General features: G+C 45.1%; 1 protein-coding gene across 2 annotated transcripts in view; it reads left to right on the top strand.

Annotated features, from left to right (window-relative positions):
- Nucleotides 1-240: 240 nt before the first annotated feature.
- Nucleotides 241-6000, top strand: part of LOC125453517 (P2Y purinoceptor 3) — a 56139-nt gene continuing 50379 nt past the window's right edge. The window contains exon 1 of one of the 2 annotated variants that reach the window (XM_048533223.2): nucleotides 241-333. The gene's annotated coding sequence lies outside the window, so the exon portion shown is untranslated. The remainder of the gene's footprint in view (nucleotides 334-6000) is intronic. The other variant, XM_048533222.2, reaches the window with a different exon arrangement.

Genomic DNA, 6000 nt, shown 5'->3' with positions numbered 1-6000 from the left:
ACTTTCCCTGTAAACCACCCCGAGGAGGTAATCAGGAGTAGAATTGGCTGGGTAATTTAATGCAAAAAAACAATTAAAAACGTCCACACACACACAGTTGGTTCGACAGTGCAAAACGTGAGTGCCGTGATCATTTCTAGCCACAACCCACCAGATTCGGCTATGGTTGTCACATGCGTTTGAAGGAGGGATCTGATTCTGAAACTGACACGTCAAGTTCTTAAGTCATTTTAAAGGGGGGCGGGTGGTGCAAAACAGTGAAAGTGTGGATGCAGTGGACGTGAAGAAGTTGAGGATTAAAATTCGAACAATGCCGCATTTTAACAGAGACAGGTATGTCCTCTCGCTCTCTCTCAAACGTTTATCATCAGTCTCGGGGTCAACACCGCCCCGGGGCTATAATGATAGATATTCGGCCCTGGGGGGAGGGAACCTTAAAAGGTGACTTGTCATTCTTTAATCGAGTCGAGCACTTCGCACAACTTAAAACAGGGGGAATGTGCCTGACGGTTGTGTGTTTAGGTTCAGGGGTTCCTCACAGCGCCACGGACCCAGGTTCGAGTCCACTCCCTGGCCATGAAAACCGAAAGAACTGCGGATGCTGTGAATGAGGGACAAAAACAGAAATTGCTGGAAAAGCTCAGCAGGTCTGGCAGCATCTGTGAAGCCACAAAGTCACAGAGTTAATGTTTCTGAGGAAGGTTCCCCGGACCCAAAACGTTAACTCTGGTTTCCGTTTCCCCTTTCACAGATGCTGCCAGACCTGCTGAGCTCTTCCAGCAACTTTGTTTTTTTTGTTTTTTTTTTACCTCGCCTATGTATGATTTGCGCAGTCTCCCCGTGTCTGCCTGGGTTTCTTACTGGGGGTGAGTGTGGACTCAATGGGCCGAGTGGTCTGCTTCCATGCTGGCGGGATGTTTAGCTACAGTGCTGTTTTTTTTCTTAAAATGCTGTTTCGTTGGGAGAGTTCATTTCTATTTTGGGAAACAATTTGTTCCATCAAAATATGGTCAGTTTATGGTTGTATGGGCATTGGAGGATGAATTAGATCAATAGCCTACACCGTGTATGCAATCTGCTCCCAAGAGCCTTGAAGTATGGTCCCTGCCCCTGACCCAAGAGGGCCGGGTTCAACCCCCACCTGTTCTAAAATTGTCTAAGCATATTACTAGCGAGAGAAAGATACATAGTCTGTGAGAAATTGACCAAGTGCCTGAACAGACTTGTTTTTCAATCTTCCTTGCCACCCTCAACTTTTAACTCCAAGACCGACCTTGCCTTCAACTGGGACATGGTTCTGCTGTTGCCAGTTTCAACCCTCCCATCCCCATCTCCTTCTATTGAAGGTGGACAAGCTATTCGGCCATGGAAGTTCAATGGAGGCCCGCACTTGTGTCCCATTGGTCACGAGTAGGAGGGGAGGGTCTGCGTGAGTTGGAGAGGGAGACCCCTGAGATTAATTTGGACTCAGTTTGCTCACACTTGCTGGCAAATGGGACCGGATTAATTTAGGAGATCGGGTCAGCATGGACCAGTTGGACTGAAGGGGTGTTTCTGTGCAGTAGATCTTCATGATTCCATGACTATGAATACACCTCTGCAGCAGGTGGGACTTGAAACCAGCTCTCTATGCTCAGAGGCAGGGTCACTACCACATCACCATAAATCCATTGGCATAGATTATATAGAGTGTCAGTTAACCTGTAATTCCAATTCCTCTATCGCTGTACAAACTGCTCACTTGTTGGATAAACATTGATTTGTTTTACATTGAATTTTCCTGTTAAAGTGGATCAAAAGTGTTAAATAAGTGGTACAGACCAGTTAATGATGTTCCCCTTGAGGTCATGGACAGATTTGATTGAGCTTTTAAAGGTGATTAAAGGGATTGATCGAGAAATGCAATCTCCACTGGAAATAAGAGGAATCAGCCTTTCGCAGAGCATTATCTGAACTCTGTTTCTCAGGTAGTGGTCGAGATTATTGAATATTTTTAAAGCAGCAGTCGGTAGAACTAACCAGGGAGAATGAGGATAAGGGGGGATTGTGGAGTTGAAGCTATAATCAGATTTCGCACTACTCTATTGAATGGCAGAGCAGGCTCGATGGGCCAAATGGCCTATTCCTGCCCTAAATCATAATGTTCCCAGAATACGACATTAAATTTAGAACTCAGTTCCTACGTGGCACCAGCATCAAGCAAATGTTGCCTCAAGAAATAGTGTAGAGTAATTGGATACTTCCAAATTGAGATTGACAGATCGCTTTCTTATTCACTCACAAGATATAGGTATCACTGGTAGGGGCAGTGTTAATTGCCCATCCCTAATTGCCCAGATGAGTCAAACCACATTGCTGTGGGTCTGGAGTTACAGTATAGGCCGCTTCGTTCCCTGAAGGACATTCGTGAACCAAGCGGGTTTATTTTCCCAAACAATTGGCAACAGTTTCATGGTCATCATTAGATGCAGATTATTTTTATTGAATTTAAATCCTACCACCTGTCACTATGAAGATGTGAATCTGAGTTCTCACAACATTATATTCTGGTGATAATACGATTAGACCATCACCTTCCCAAAATCTCGGAAAAATATTGAAGGTCATTGAACCAAGAATGGGTTTAATTAATGTGTGGATCAGACAAGTTGTAATTGAATAGTTCAACACTCTTAAGGGGCAGAATGGGCTTTTCTTGTCTATGTGGCCCTCAAACAAGGAATAGGGAGCAAGCTGGAGAAAGGATTGCACTGGACTGGCTTGACTGAACATTGCTTGTGGTGTCATCCTTATCATGCACATTGATACTGCTCTTTATTCCAGTTAGCACATTACGGGCTAGATTTTATCTTGCACCCTTGTCAACTTATCAGGAAAATGAGGCCACTTGATGGCCGGTGTTGTTTTTAAAAGCCTGCAGATCAGTGATCGGGTGTAGAATAAAAGCGAAGTACTCCAGATGCTGGAAATTTGAAGCAGACAGAAAAAGTGCTGGAGCGTGTCTGGCAGCATCTGTGGAGAGAGAAAAGCAGAGTTAACATTTCAGATCTGAGATGATTCTTCTTCAGGATGGATTAGATGTTAAGTGACAGACCAGGTTTTAAAACCCTAATTAAGTCACACCCAAGCTAACAGTAAAATTGCTGTAGTTCTACCAGCCCATAGACCTGCTCTCTTAGTAGAGAGACAGATGGCTGGTGATGGCTTAAACTGACAGTTACCAGACCCCACGTGACAGGGGATGTTGGGAAAGAGAGTGCTTCATGGTAACCATTGAGTCCATACCTACGCTCAGATGGAAACCTATGGAGACACGGGGGGACGGTGCAAACTACACACAGATGGGGAGTGCCTTTGAACTTGAGTCTGCAGCGCTGTGAGGCAACAGTGCTAGCCCCTGAGTTACTATCTCCCCAGATGTGACTATCAAACGCATTCCCCCTGCTTTAGGCTCTGCCTATGCATATTTGAACCCATGCTGTTGGCATCACTCTGCATCCCAAACCAGCCAACTGAGCTGACCTAGCTATTTCCTCTGAAGTGTTGGAGGCTGAGGGGGCGACCTTTATAGAAGTTGATAAAATCATTAGGGGCATGGATAGGGTGAATAACCGGGGTAGGGGGAGTCCAAAACTAGAGGGCATAGGTTTAAAGTGAGAGGGGAAAGATTTAAGTGATGTAAGGGGCAACTTTTTCACACAAAGGGTTAAGTTCTGCTGCCAATGGAAGTGGTGGAGGCTGGTACAATTACAACATTTAAAAGGCATCTGGATGGGTATATGAATAGGAAGGGTTTAGAGGGATACGGGCCAAATGCTGTCAGATGGGACTAGACTAATTTAGGATATCTGGTCATCATGGATCACTTGGACCAAAGCACCGGTTTTCGTGCTGTACAACTCTATGTCTCTATAACTAGAACCATGGAGACAGCAGCATAATGCAAGTCTGGTTTTCCCAGGCGTATGAGTTATCTGAAATTGGCAGCTGCCCCAGGCAATGTCAGTCACACGTACAGTGGCAACATTAAGTTGCCAGTCTCTGGAGACTGACGTTCACTCCCTTCAATGGCAAACCCCAAACAAATAGAACAAACAACAGTGTAACATTCCAGCTGTGACCTGCTTGCCATCTGGATGCCAAGTGTCTGCCAATTTGAGATATTGGCAGGGCATTTACGAGAAATTTACAAGAAGCATTTAACAAACATGTGACACAAGTGTAGGAGAAAATGTTTATTAAAGCAGAGAAACTGTGAGAGAGTAAACATGTGGCATTTCAGTTCTACTCATGGTAACGTTCAGTGTAAAAGGCAAACCCACCCCTCCCCCCGCAGTGTGTTTGTGTTTTAGTTGTTTGTGTTTTAGTTATTTGTGTCTGGATTTTTTGTCCATCCCTAATTGCCCTTGAAATGAATGTCTGGCTCAGCCATCTCAGAGGGTTGTTTAAAGTTGGCTAGCTCAGTTGGTTGAATGGCAAGTGCGCCAGGCAGAACGTTACTGGGTTCAATTCCTGCACCTGCTGAGGTTACCATGAAGGACTGCACTACTGTCTCACAGCGCTAGGGACCCAGGTTTGATTCCACCCTTGGGTGATCGTCTACATGGAGTTTGCACGTTCTCCCCGCGTCTGCATGAGCTCCTCCAGGTGCTCCGGTTTCCTCCTACAATCCAAAGAGGTGCAGGCTAGGTGGATTGGCCTTGCTAAATTGCCCCATAGTGTTCAGGGATGTGTAAATTAGGTGGGTTACACATGGAAAATGCAAGGGCAAGGGGTTGTGTCTAGGTGGGATGCTGTTCAGAGTGGTGGTGTGGACTTGTTGGGCCGAATGGCCTGTTTCCATACTGGAGGGATTCTATGACTCCCTTTCTGAACCTCTCCTCACACCTGACATGTGGTGGCCCTCAGGTTAAACCATCGCTAGTCGACTCCCCCTAGGAGAGAATGGGACTATGTTTGTTTAATGAATACAGGTTAGGTGCTTGCTTTTGATCTGTGCATCCAATGGGCCAAATGGCCTTTTTCTGTGCTGTAGACCTCTGTGACTCTATACATTGCTGTGTGCCTGGGGTCACACACAGGCCAGGCCAGGTAAAGACTGTAGCTTAGATAACAAAGTATAGAGCTGAATGAACACAGCAGGCCAAACAGCATCAGAGGAGCAAGAAGGCTGATGTTTCGGGCCTGGACCCTTCTTCAGATTTTTCTCTACATGTTGTTATCTCAGATTCTCCAGCATCTGCAGTTCCTACTATCCCCAAAGACTGTAGCTTTCCTTCTTTAGAGGGATTAATGATTCAGATGTATTTTTACAATTGATAATAGCTGCACAGTTACTAGCATGGAGACAAGCCTACAATTTCAGAGTTTAATTAATTGAATATAAAATTCCACAGACTGCTGTGGTGGGATTTGAATCTCTGTTTCCAGGAGAATGTAACTAGCCCCCTGGAGTACTTCCCAGTGCCAGTCTCATTATGCCACAGCCACTTGCTGACTGCCCAGAGCGTGAATGTTAATTTACAGGTTAGGCTTTGTGCTTTGAAGGCTGGGCGGGTGGAAGGAGTACAAAAGGGAGATTACCAAGACGCTGAAGTTTATGAGGGGATGTGCAGGAATGTAAAGTTGAGGTTAAGATTAGATCAACTGCGATCATATTAAATCATGGAACATGCTCAAAGGGCCAAATGTCCTACTCATGTGCTCTACTTCACCACCATTGTCCCAATTAATTTCCATCGCCTGTTAATATTTTCATTATCCCACCTCAATACCCATTACCCTATTTAATTTTCATTGCCCCACTTATATCCCCATTTGCCCCACTTAAACCCAGTTGCCTCACCTGTATCACATTGCCCTACCTCTGTCTACTTTAGTCCATTTAATCTCCATTGCCCCAGATATATTGATTTTAGCTGAGGGGTGTCCTTATAGAGGTTAATAAATTCATGAGGGGCATGGATCGGATAAATAGACAATGTCTTTTCCCCAGGGTGT

The sequence above is a fragment of the Stegostoma tigrinum genome, chromosome 6 (genome assembly GCF_030684315.1).
Source record: "Stegostoma tigrinum isolate sSteTig4 chromosome 6, sSteTig4.hap1, whole genome shotgun sequence".
Classification (NCBI taxonomy): Eukaryota; Metazoa; Chordata; class Chondrichthyes; order Orectolobiformes; family Stegostomatidae; genus Stegostoma; species Stegostoma tigrinum.
Note: the sequence above shows the minus strand (reverse complement) of the source record. Positions and strands in the feature narration are given on the sequence as shown.